Genomic DNA, 12,221 nt, shown 5'->3' on the forward strand with positions numbered 1-12,221 from the left:
CTGATATACTGAGAGACGTGTGAACCAGGCCTTATGCTCCTACCAATGGATATGCTTGCACAGCGGTTAAGTGGTTCGGCTGCAAATCAGCACTCTACTGGTTCGAATCCCTCGACTGCCGTGAGCTTAGTAGGCGGCCTTGGGTCAGCCACTCCTCTCAGCCTAGCTCCCCAGCTGTACTGGGGGGATAATAACAAATTAACTTGTTCTCCACTCTGGGTGAGGCACTAATCTGTCTAGAAGAGTGGTATATAAGCACACTTCTTATTATTAAATAGAAGCTGTGTCACTGCCCCCAGTCATGAAAGGCAGCCCTCTCCGACATGCCCTTCTGACATTCCATGCGTGCCCGGAGAATGGATTGGGGGGGGGGTTCAGGCAGCTGCCCCTCTGACTAATGTCTGTGTACCAAGACCAGCCCAGTGACCCCCCCCCCATGCGCGCACACACACTGTTAAACCTCCCACTGTCCTCAGGTTCTCTCTCAGCAGTCTCCTTTTCCTCCAAAGGGACACCAAGGCCAGAAAATGGGGCACACCTTTGGCCAAGCTTAGGGTGTAGCCAAGAGACTGAGCAGGAAATCTCTTCTCTGCCACAAGCTCAGTGGGTGGCCTTGGGTAAGCCCTCATCTCTCAGCTCCCCCCCCCCACCTCTACTTAGTCAGCCTTCTGATTCATCAAGGTCAGTCTTATCTACTCTGATGGGCAGCCGCTCTCCAGGGTCTCTGGTAAAAAGTCTTCAACTTCACCTCCTACCAGGTTAGTTTTAGGTTTAGCCCTGTTGGTCTGCAGTAGAACAGCAGGGTTTAGTTTTAGGAAAATAGATTTTTTTTTTTAAGGAAAATAGATTTTTATTTATAAATAACCATTCTACAAACAAACTGTAAGCATCAAATTTCCAATATACAAAATTGCTATTAAAACGATTATATACCAAGGTGAACTGTAGAAGTACAAAAACCAAAACTCTGTAACGGAGCTATTTTTTAGCCCTGTTGGTCTGCAGTAGAACAGCAGGGTTTAGTTTTAGGTTTAGCCCTGCTGGTCTGCAGTAGAACAGCAGGGTTTAGTTTTAGGTTTAGCCCTGCTGGTCTGCAGTAGAACAGCAGGGTTTAGTTTTAGGTTTAGCCCTGCTGGTCTGCAGTAGAACAGCAGGGTTTAGTTTTAGGTTTAGCCCTGCTGGTCTGCAGTAGAACAGCAGGGTTTGAGTCCAGCAGCACCTTAGAGGATAATTGTGCCACTGGACCTTTTGAGAGTCAGAGCTCCCTTCAGATATCTTGGTATCTGAAGAAGGGAGCCTTGACTCTTGAAAGCTCATACCTTGGAATTCTGGTTGGCCTCTAGGGTGCCACTGGGCTCATCTCCTACCAGAGGTCCTTTTAACTGGAAAACCAGGGATTGACCTGGGCCCTTGTGTGTGCCGAGGAGACGTTTTGCCACAGAGCCACAGCCCCTGCCCTCCCATCTGCAACATGATCATAACACAGGCCTACCTTACTGGGCTGTTGTGATGACTACAAGTGCTTTGGGTACTGAAAGTGCTAAGTAATGTTACCCTTTTACTATTAAGGCACAACTGGTGTTGCAAAGGAGTAAGGCAGCAGTTGGAGGTACACTTAACTTGGTGTAAAAATTTATTCCCGAGTACGCTAGGAGGGGAAGAAGTCCCCAGCTCAAATCTTGCCTCAGCCACAAATTCAGTCATTATTCTCTGGGACAGTAAGGCGGTGCCTGAATTAGCAGTTGAAATGGGTTCCAAGGATTGCAGAAGAGCATTCTGCAGACCTCTGTTGGGAATTTACGTTCAGGGTTTACGTTCAGTCGTGAGAGAGTTAAACTGCTTGTGTTACTTAGTTAGTAAACCTATTTGCACGTAACCACTTAGGCTGCCATAGAAAGGGGAGTCTCTCTTCTTAATGAAGTAGAATTAGGATTCTTTATTGGGCAACCAGTTTATTGGGGGGGGCGCAATTAAGTGGAAAGATATACTGAAGTTTTATTGCTCTTTGTTCAGCCTGTCTTCAGTCTCTAGTCTGCTTTTGCTGTCTAGGATGGAACAGTCCAAAGAAAGTCTCTGTCTAGTCTAGAAGCTAGCAAGATGTAGCTAGAAAGGAATTTCTTATTTTATTCCAATGTAACCTTTTTCCCTTTTATGTAGCACGCTATTTTTTTAGAGCTAAACACTGGAGTGTGTGTGTTCTCGTTATATCCAATGTGCATTTCTGCTAAACTCTGCTTATGAATATATCCGTACAAGCTCCAGTTGGTGGCTGGTTGACATAATTCATCACAAGCACAGAGGCTGATCTCTGCTAGGCCAGCTCAACCTAAATAGGTCCAAATGGCTATCCCCAAAGCATTTAGCTAGGAATGGATCCTCCATCTTCAAAGGAAGTGTATCTTTGATTACCAGAAGTAGTAGGTTGCTCTCTCTTTGCAAATCTGTACTGTTTCTATGCTTTACTCATGCACCTGCCTTGGCCTGGAGTGTCCGGTGTTCTGACCCCAAATGGCTAAAGCTCACCCTCTTGGCTTTTACACATGTGCCTTCCCTTTCTGTGAAGCTGGGCAGGAGAGCTTCCCAGGCAATGGAAATTGGGCAGACCAGGTCACCAGCTGGAAGGGACCCTAAACTCTGCAAGGGGACCAGTGACAAATATGTAAGTACCCTCCCTCCTGAATGCCCCCCCCCCAGCGGCTGCCGCCACTGGCCAGGGAGTGCAAGCTTGGGAGGTGGACAGCTTGCTAAACAAGCTAATTAGATCAAGGGGCTGGTGAAAGAGAGCCCCAACTGTCAGGCTGCGGGAGTTGTGAAAAAGTTAATTCAATTAAGTTTCCCCTCTAAACTAATTAGGCAGCAGGCTGCCACGCGAGGGGAGGGGAGCGGCTGTTCTTCTGCTTGCCCAAAGCCAGAGGCAGAATTGGGAGGGGGGAAAAAAGATTTGACAAAGAAATAAGAGGGAGGGAGATAATGGAGGGGGGCTGCTCAGAGAGCCGGTGGGGCCATAGCTCAGTGATAGAGCACCTGCTTTGCTTTGCAGTAGGAACAAGGTTCAATCTCTGGGGCTGGAAGCGGCAGGCCTTGGAAGACGGGGCTATATCCTTACCCCATATTTGGGACAGTGGGGAGGGCTGGTGAAGCCCAGGGGTGCTACTAGCCTGGCTTTGGGCCTTTGCCTCCTTTCAAACGGGCCCTGCCTTCTGCCCCTCACTAGCCATGTGGAGAACGAGCTGCCGCAGGCCAAGATCTGTAGAAGGTACCCATTCCACACCTGTAAGTTGTTCTTCTGACAATGCACAACTCCACCTCCTTAGGGGAGGCCAGCAGCTCTTCTCATGTATCGAGCAAGGAAGGGCCTCCCTCCAGAAGGCATCCAACCAGGGTCGGTTCTCCAGTCGAGGCCCCCACGTGATACTTAGAGCGTGGGGTGCCCACACGTGGAAGGGGCTTGGTTGGCTCCCTGGCATCAGCCGCCCAAGAGGGAAATGGCATCTCCGCCTGGGCCTCTGCAGCTGGCATCCGGGTCCAGGTAAGCTTTACGAAGGCTACAGAGCTGCAGCAGATTCTTCTGGGACTCAAACATTTCTGTGCTGCTTTATCACTCTGTTCAAAACAGGCCAAAAGCATCTCTGAAAATAAAATCCTTACAATCCGACAAGTAACACTTTGCACAATATTTTGCCGTATGGTGCGGCTCACGCCATGCTTTTGGACTATTGAGAAGCAGTGTGGTGTAGGGGTTAGAGTGTCAGACTAGAGTCTGGGAGAACCAAGGTGGGAAGAATCCCTAATCTGCCACAGAAGCTCGCTGGGTGACCTTGGGCCAGCCACACACTCTTGTGAGGATAAAATGGTGAATGAGTAAAGAGTCCAGTAGCATCTTTTAAGACTAACCAACTTTACTGTAGCATAAGCTTTCGAGAACCACAGCTCTCTCCGTCAGATGCATCAGCTTTTGAGAACCACAGCTGTCTCCGTCAGATGCATCAGCTTTTGAGAACCACAGCTTTCTCCGTCAGATGCATCAGCTTTCGAGAACTACAGCTCTCTTCGTCAGATGCATCAGCGAGAACTATAGCTCTCTTCGTCAGAGGCATCAGCTTTCGAGAACTACAGCTCTCTGTCAGATGCATCAGCTTTCGAGAACCACGGCTCTCTTCGTCAGAGGCATCTGATGATGCCTCTGACCAAGAGAGCTGTGGTTCTCGAAAGCTTACGCTACAATAAAGTTGGTTAGTCTTAAAGGTGCTACTGGACTCTACTATTTTGCAACTACAGACTAACATGGCTAACTCCTCTGGATCTATGGAGAATGAGGTAAGTCATGTTGGATCCTTATTGGGAAGAAAGGCGGGGTAGAAATGACGTAAGTAAATAAATAAATATTTGGGAACTAATTTGTTCAGGCTGTCCTCCACTCCCAGTAGGCAAATTCGAGGAGGATGGGTCTATCAGTGGCACATGACAGCAAAACTAATTCCTTATTCCATGTCGTGTTGCTTTTCAACCAAAATTTCCGATTAGACTCTAAGACTTAGAGCACCATACAATAAGAAGATGTTTTAAAAATTAGGAAAAGACTGAGAATACAAATAAACGTGCACAGAACTTCCAGGTCCACAAGCAAAAAAAAAAAAATCTTTTTCAATGCCAGTGGTTCTGGGGCTGCAATAGGTAGGATTTTGACCCCCACTTTCTGGCTTCCTGGAGGCTCCTAAGGGGCCACTGTAGGCAAGAGGATGTTGAATCAGATGGGCCCTCCGTCTGACCTGGCAAAGATCTTTGGATCTTGTCGGGATCAGGCCCTTCCGATGACAGGCTGTGGGCCTGGCGCATGGCTGGGGCAGCAGGCTCCGCGCTCCCACTCCGAGGAGCACAATGTATCCTGCTTATCTCTGAGTGCCCAAAGATAACTGAATTAAGCTGCATAAGTACCTTTCTGGAGAGAAGGCAGCCGCTGCAAAGGGCCTCTAAAAGCTTGTAGGAAAAGGCCCAGCAGCTGGGCAAAGTCGAATTAGAAAGCAGGCGTGTCTGTGTGTAGGCGCGTGCGCGCACACCCCAGTGCTGTGGGGATTAATCATCCGGCAGTTTAAAGCAAGGCAAGGTGTGCTTCGAAGATGCAATTCTCAAAAATCTGATATGGAGCGTAAGGTCAAGATGCCGAGTCATGTTCGCGACTGGGCTGTCAGGCAAGGGTGGGGGGGTTGGGGAAAAAAACCCCGCCCAAGGCAGGGGAGGAAGGAAATGACTTCGGACAAGGTAAAGGAGCTTGAAGCAGGTGGGAGAAGAGGGCACCGGCAACTGAAGGGGGCCTGCAAAAGAGTGCCTGATGATGGTCACGCTGCGTGATGTGGAGGCTTAGCCAGAATGTAAGCAGCAGGCACAGCGGAACCAATCTGTGCATTTTCTAAGAAGAAGGGCACCCTCTCCTTGCATGTTTCCAAGCAGCCTGACTATTGTGCTGGCCTTGGAGCTGTGTGTCCCGGGCTCAAATCCCCATTCAGCTCACGGAGGACCTTTCGGGCCAGTCACGCACAGCCTCCACTGCCTTGCAGGGCTGTTGTGAGTGGAAAATGGGCAATTGATAGTGTCTGCTGCTTTGAGCTCCTTAGAAGAAGTGTAAAATAGTAAAGAGTCCATAGCACCTTTAAGACGAACTGGCTCTATTGTAGCATAAGCTTTTGAGAACCACAGCTCTCTTCGTCAGATGCATCGTCAGCTTTCGAGAACCACAGCGCTCTTCGTCAGATGCATCGTCAGCTTTCGAGAACCACAGCTCTCTTCGTCAGATGCACCGATGCATCAGACGGCATCTCCCATTGCAGGGCCTGCTACCTTAAAGGTGGGAAGCTGGACAGATCCCCCGCAAATATTTCTTTGAGAATACCTACTGGTGGACTTGAAAATGGTCTGATGTTCTCGTATTAAGGTTCGGGTGAGAAACTTCCTCCTCCAAGACAGAACCTATACTCTCATGGGGTTCCATCTTCGCCAGCAGATTGCAGCTGGGCTCGCTTGCTGGAGTCAGCTGCAGCATTGCTGCGCACGTACCCTTTCTGCAAGTGCCTGCCCTTTCCCTATTTCAGGTTCAGGAGCACTTCCTCCGGCAAGGCCATGCGAGAAAAGGGCAGGCTGAATGCCGCGCTCCAAACTGACAAGCCACACAGGGTGGGGGATTGGCCCCTCGAGTGCCCAAACGGGACCAAATGTCCAGCAGCAAGCAGCAGGCCACAGCCCAGGGGCCCTCCTTCCTGGACAGACGATTCCTCTCCCTGATTCGTCTAATTTTTAATGAAATGACTCAATTGCCTTTTCACAGTCCATACAAAAATCTTCTTTTAAAGAATAACATGTTCCAATAAGAACAGATGGGAATTGAACATGTCAGCAGAAACACTGCTCAACCAGTTGGCTGCAGCTCTACCACTCCCTGGCCAAGGCCACTTGGGACGGAGGCTGGCGCAGCCTCCCGGGGGGGGGGGGGTTGTCATTCCAAAGGTTGGTGCCAGAACAGAGAAGGCCCTGCACTGCCCTCTCTCAGGTCTAGCCCAAGCAAGCAAGGGGGCCACAAGGCACGGCTGCTTTCACGGAGCATTCCAAGCCCAGCCAGAACGCTGCGGGTGCTGCACGGGTGTTCAGTGTGCAAACTGTGGAGCACTAAGGGTCCGTAGCCTGCCCCGGGGGGACGGCGTGTTCTGCTGCATGCTCATCCCGTTCTGTCCTGTCCCAGGCCTAACCTGCCCGGAAGTAGCCCGGGGTCCCAGCACCGGCTGCTTTGACACACAGCAGGCCAGCCTCTCCATCTTCCCCCGGCTCACCCCCTTCCTGTGGCATTGTTTGTTCAAGCGCAGGTGAAGCAAGCTGGCTCCAGGCTGGCCCACTCCTCTGCTCCGGCGCAGCAGCCCCTTCTGCTAGCGGGAGCCTGCCTGGGCCTAATTGAATTACCGTCCCGGCACGGGGCTGAAGGCTGCCGGTAATTGAATTTCTGCCGTCACAGGCTGCCGTTTCTCTCCTCCAGCCTTTGCCTGGTGTTTATTGTTTCTTGGTTCGACTGTGATGGCACATTTATTTGATCTGTCACAAGGAGCCCTTTCACCCTTGGCGTGTGTTTGCTTAAAGGCACACCATTGCTTTCTTCTTTACTCCCACCCCCCAAAAAAGCACAATTAAAAACAAATATCAGAGTTTTGTGCCTCATCACAGCCTTTTGTGGAAACCTGCATGCGCCACCATTCCAGGGTTGTGGCTCCATGGAGCAGATGCCGAGTGCTGAAAAGTGCACACATATCGGCCTTCTGAATGGCAGCGGGCACCTTTCTTTCTCAAGCAGGGGCTGCTGTTTTCGGGCAGAGCTAAGGGCGACCGGATATGAGACAGGCGGAGCTGGTCCTCGCAGCAGAATCTCACGGGATGTGCTTAGGTTAACGTGCAGCTGCCCCTGCCCCCCCCCCCGTTCTGTCAGGTGGGGCTCATGCACCCGCATGAAGTAGCATGTAAGCAGAGGGCCACTTGAACCCCCCCCCCTCCAACACCTCAGACACTTGGGAGAGTTTTGCCACATCTAAACATGCACAAAATATGTTCATGTTGCATGCTTTCAACAAACAGGGGACACTGCCTTCCACTTGCGATGCCTCTGGTCCACAAGAGGGACAGAGCTTGCCTTTTAAGCCACTCCATCTCAAAAGCCAGGCTCATAGCCATACCGCCAGACAGCTGATAAACAGATGCCACACCTCCTCCATTCAGTGCCCACACCTGATTGCTGCACCACTCAACGTCCCCAGGCGTGGCTGGGCAACTCCCGTTTTGGATGAACTGCTACGGGGCGCCAGGGCTTCCTTGCGCACAGCTTCTCTACGCAGGTTGGGTTGTGTGAACGGCAAGTCTAGTGGTGTCCCGTGGAAGAATGTAACCTCCCTGCTTCTGGAGTTCTTCCTGGATGGAAGTTGACAAAACCCAATGGGGTTTCTCTGCAGTGTGAATGTGCCTCCAGCTCAGAAGTGGGGACATTAAAGCAGAGGTCCCCTGAGGACACACACACCAGCCCTGGGAGCGCCGTCAAGGCAGATGCTCCGTTTGCAGGCCACAAGCGCCAAACCCAAAAGGCAGAGGAGGCTTTGCTGCCAAAGAGAAAAGCAGTGAAGTTGTTCGAATGTCAGAAGATCTGAGAGACTCGAGTTCAAATCCACACTCAGTCACGACATTCAGGGTGGGTCCTTGGGCGACCCAGCTACCAGGGCTGTTGGACAGAATGAAACAGACAGGTGGTGCTCCTCCTGTTGGGGCGTGTAGCCTTGGCCAGTGGTCCTTTGGCCCTAGGTCCACTAGAGATCTGTTTCCTCTGGGATGCTGAGGAAAGCGTCCTTCTCCAAGGCAGCCTCCTCAAGACAAGGCACGAGGAACAGGCACCCGTTTCCTTTTCAGCAGGAGACGAGAACCTCTAGCTGCTTCCTGACTGCGCCTGGGGCAGATCCCACCTCTTGCATCATTACGCTATGAATTTTCCTGCCCCAGCTGCTAAGTGAGCCTCGCAGACAACTGGGTACAGTGTCAGAAGAACAAGACGATGTCTCTGCCGGCTGCCATTTCCTCTGTCCACGTTTATATCCTACACCATCATCAATATTTATTAATCGGCTTATTCCTTGCCATTCCGCCCACTCCAGGCCTCCAAGGCTGCTTATAACCAAAGTTACAAACAACAGTTAAGAGCAACCAAACAAAGGCTGTGCAGCTGCAGGAAGAGATCCGAAAAACTCCAGATGCCACCCCCTCCCCCGAATCTTGGTGGGCTAGGAACACTTAGACCTTGTCCCTTCACAACAACAACAAACACAACAACAACAACAAACAACAACACATTCCATTTATATACTGCCCGTCAGGACAACTTAATGCCCACTCAGAGCGGTTTACAGAGCATGTTATTAAGGGGACAGATGAGGTGCCAGACCAATACGTCTGAGGTGGGTGTTCCAAAGTCAAGGGGCCACCACTGGAAAGGCCTCGTTTGCAACCACCACTTGCTTATGGGATCAGGGCCTCAGCAGCAGATATAAAGGCAGGGTCTGTACCTGCTCAGAGGCCAATTAGGGTTTTAATAGCATGAAGCAGCACTTCCAATTGAGCTCAGAAACAAGCTGGCAGCTAGAGAGGGCTTGGAAAAGCACCGGCAAGATGCAACCAGTACTGCAGGTCCCACCATTGTAGTAGGGATTCAAAGTAGTTAAATATTGTAGCAAAGCATGGGGGGTATCAAGCTAGTAAATAAAGAACTAGGGAAGGTTCTCTCAACTTTACAGGCTCTTGAAACCAGTTGGGGGGTTACAGTCTTCAAGCATAAGGCGCTGAAGAAACCTAACTTGGATACTGCACTAATGAAGTGGGGATAACAATAATAAGTGCACAAATGTGTGTGCCCTGACCTGGATGGCCCAAGTGAGGCTGATCTCGTCAAATCTTAGAAACGAAGCAGAGTCGGCCTTGGTTAGTAATTGGATGGGAGACCTCCAGTGAAGACCAGGGTTGCCTCTGTGAGTCTTTTGCCATGAAAACCCCACCAGGGGTCGCCATTACTCAACTCTGACTTGAGGGCACCACGCACACATGCGCGCGGGAACCCTTCTGGGCCCCAAGCGCCTTGTCTGGGTTTCCCCAGGCCTGGCACTGGAAATAGGAGCCACTGTCCAACTGTGAGCTTTCCAAAGCAGGCAAGGACCCAGATGTGGCCATTCTTTCGGGAGTTGTAACTGCGCTCTGAGGGGCTAAAGCGCCTGTCAGGTTAGGCAACTTGAGGGCCAGAGGTACAGCCCCTGTGGGTCAGATGCGGGACTCCAACCACAATTGGCCTGCCTCTGGGGTAGACGGTACTAGAACTGGAGAGTTAAGAATGTAAGAGCCCTGTCGGATCAGGCCACTGGTCCATTCAGTCAGCATCCTGTCTCACGCAGTGACAGAGCCAACAACAGGGCAGAGAGGCCATGGCCTTTCCTTGATGTGGCCTCCTGGTCCTGGAATTCAGAGGTTGACTGCCTCTGTACGCGGAGATCCCCTTTAGTTACCACGGCTAGTAGCCCCTGATAGACCTGTCCGCCATGCCTCTAATCCATAATTCTGTCAGTGTATCCATTTCTTCCATCTCTAAGACTTTCTCTATTAATTCTTCTTTTGTTGGTATATCTGTGTTTTCCCAGTATCTGGTATATACTACTCTTGCAGCTGTTATTATATGTATTATCAAATATCTATTTTCCCTGTTTAGCTCCTCCGGTATTATATTTAACAGGAGCATTTCCAGTTTATAGGGTATGTTTATTTCTAGCACCTCTTGCAACAGCTCATTTATCCCTTTCCAATATCTCTTCGCTTTTTTACATAGCCACCATATATGGGAAAAGGTGCCCACTTTTTCTTTGCACTTCCAACATTTATTGGGTATTTCAGTGTACATCTTTGCTAATTTTTCTGGTGTCACATACCACCTATAGAACATTTTATATAGGTTTTCTTTAAAGGTGGTTGATTTTGTTATTTTGATGTTTACTCTCCATGACTGTAGCCATTGCTCCAGATCTATGCCGTGCCCCAGATTTTGTTCCCGCTTTATCATATGGACCTTTAAAGCCTCCTCTTCTGTCTTCAATTGTTTCATAAAGGCATATAATTTTCCTATCAGTTTTCCATCTGTTTCTAACAGCAACTTATCGAAAGGACATCGTTCCATGTAGAATCCCTGTGTTTTGTCTTTGGCAAACCTGGATTCTATTTTCGCTCTTAGCCACCCTCCTGTCTCTATGTTCTGTTCTTTTAGTTCTTCTGTTAACTTTAGCTTACCATTCTTCCCCAATAGCCGTTCATAGGTGTACATATTCTCCCACTTTAGTAAATTTGGTTGGGTGAATGCTTCCACTGGTGATATCCATCTTGGTGTTTTGGTATATATTTGGGGTTTTATTTTCTCCCAGACATTCATCAGGGATTATCTTATTAAGTGGTCCTTAAAATATTTATGTGTATCTTTTTTGGTACCAGAAGTAGGCATGCCATCCCATTTTAAGGTCATGCCCTTCTCATTTTAAAAGCCTCGGATTGCGCAATAAGATCCATTCCGTTATCCATACCAAAGTACAGGCCTCTAATCCCCTTTTAAAGCTGTCTGTGCCTGTGGGCATCACTATATCCTCTAGTGGCAAATTCCACATTTTTATCACTTGCTGTACAAAGAGGCATTTCCTTTTGTCCGGCATGAAATCTACTGCCCCTCAGCTTCATTGGGTGCCCGCGAATTCTAGTGTTTTGGGAGTGGGAGAAAAAGTTCTGTGTCCATCCTGTCCACCCCATGCATAATTTAAAAAACCTCTATTGTGCCCCCCCCGCCTTAGCTGTCCCTTTCCTAAACTGAAAATTCCCAGACTCTTCTGCCTTTTCCTTACAGGAAAGGTGCTCCACCCCAATCGTCTTGGTTATCCTCTTCTGTGCTTTTTCCAGCTCTGCAATGTCCTATTTGAAATACGGTTACCAAAACTGACATAAATCTGCTATCAAAAACCACAACATTCAAAAACCAGTGGGAGAACATTTCAGACTGCCAGGACATTCCATCACAGTTCTAAAAGCAGAGAACCTTCAAGGGAAAAATACAACAGAGATTGCTGAAACTGAATTTATTTCCAAATTTGGAACAACGAATCCCCCAGGGTTGAATGAGGAGATAGGATTTTTCTCGCATCACAGATGCTGATTTTCTGCACTTCGCACCCAGGCTCGATCACGCTAACTGCAACATGTATTATAGCTAGCTTCCGGAGACTCTAATTCCAGAGACTCTAATCTAAGGCCCCCCTCACCCTTCAGCCCACACCTTTTCTGGGTATTTACGGTAGAACTTGGCTACATGCTTGGGAGCATTTACATGGGTGGCCTCTACCCACTCTCTAAAACTACCATCAAAATCTTTCCACTTGATAAAAGAGTTTATTATGTTTCTTCTTGGAGTCCAATATTTCCTCCATTTCATAATGTATTTGTCCGTCTATGAGAGTAGGGTGTGGTATTGGACTTTCAGGATGCCAGTCATCAGGTGAGTTTCTGTGCCCTTCCGCCCAAAGTCATGTCACATCTTTATATGATCATCTATAAATGGTGATAGGTGAATGTATAACGTGCTGCTATGTTTGTAATTTTGATAGTTGTACTTACATGGTGCTAATATAGGTTTT

The sequence above is a fragment of the Eublepharis macularius genome, chromosome 3 (genome assembly GCF_028583425.1).
Source record: "Eublepharis macularius isolate TG4126 chromosome 3, MPM_Emac_v1.0, whole genome shotgun sequence".
In the NCBI taxonomy this organism is placed as follows: Eukaryota; Metazoa; Chordata; class Lepidosauria; order Squamata; family Eublepharidae; genus Eublepharis; species Eublepharis macularius.